Below are 653 nucleotides of genomic sequence, written 5' to 3'. Positions count from 1 at the left end.
TAAAGAAATAGAAGCAGTCATCAATAGTCTCCCAACCAAAAGAAGCCCAGGACCAGATGGGTTTAGTGCAGAGTTCTATCAGACCTTCAAAGAAGATCTAATTCCAGTTCTGCACAAACTATTCCACAAAATAGAAAAAGAAGGTACTCTACCCAATTCATTCTATGAAGCCTAAATTACTCTGATACCTAAACCGCACAAAGATCCAACAAAGAAAGAGAACTTCAGACCAATCTCCCTTATGAATATTGATGCAAAAATACTCAATAAAACCCTTGCAGTGCTCGCTTCGGCAGCACATATACTAAAATTGAAACGATACAGAGAAGATTAGCATGGCCCCTGCGCAAGGATGACACGCAAATTCGTGAAGCATTCCATATTTTTAACACCATGATTTTTTCTTTTATTTAATATCTTTGCATTGAATGTACTAATATAATTAATGATCATATTCTTTATTTAATGATAATATTCTCAATATGAATTTCACAGTAAAAGAAAATGTGTCAGAATACTGGAGGAATCATGAATATTATGAATGAAACTATGATTGCATGTATGTACAAGATTACATCTACACAGGTATGCTTATATGCATACACAATTACTCATATGTAATACATATATACTCACTTTCCTAAAAAAAAAAA

The 653-nt window shown here is 32.9% G+C and overlaps 1 non-coding gene across 1 annotated transcript; it reads left to right on the top strand.

The window, feature by feature from the left end:
• The first annotated feature begins 280 nt into the window (after positions 1–280).
• Gm26054 lies at positions 281–387 on the top strand. The gene has a single exon (XR_003947147.1). It is a non-coding gene; the product is annotated as a U6 spliceosomal RNA (small nuclear RNA).
• Positions 388–653: the final 266 nt, after the last annotated feature.

The sequence above is a fragment of the Mus musculus genome, chromosome 7 (genome assembly GCF_000001635.26).
Source record: "Mus musculus strain C57BL/6J chromosome 7, GRCm38.p6 C57BL/6J".
Classification (NCBI taxonomy): domain Eukaryota; kingdom Metazoa; phylum Chordata; class Mammalia; order Rodentia; family Muridae; genus Mus; species Mus musculus.
Note: the sequence above shows the minus strand (reverse complement) of the source record. Positions and strands in the feature narration are given on the sequence as shown.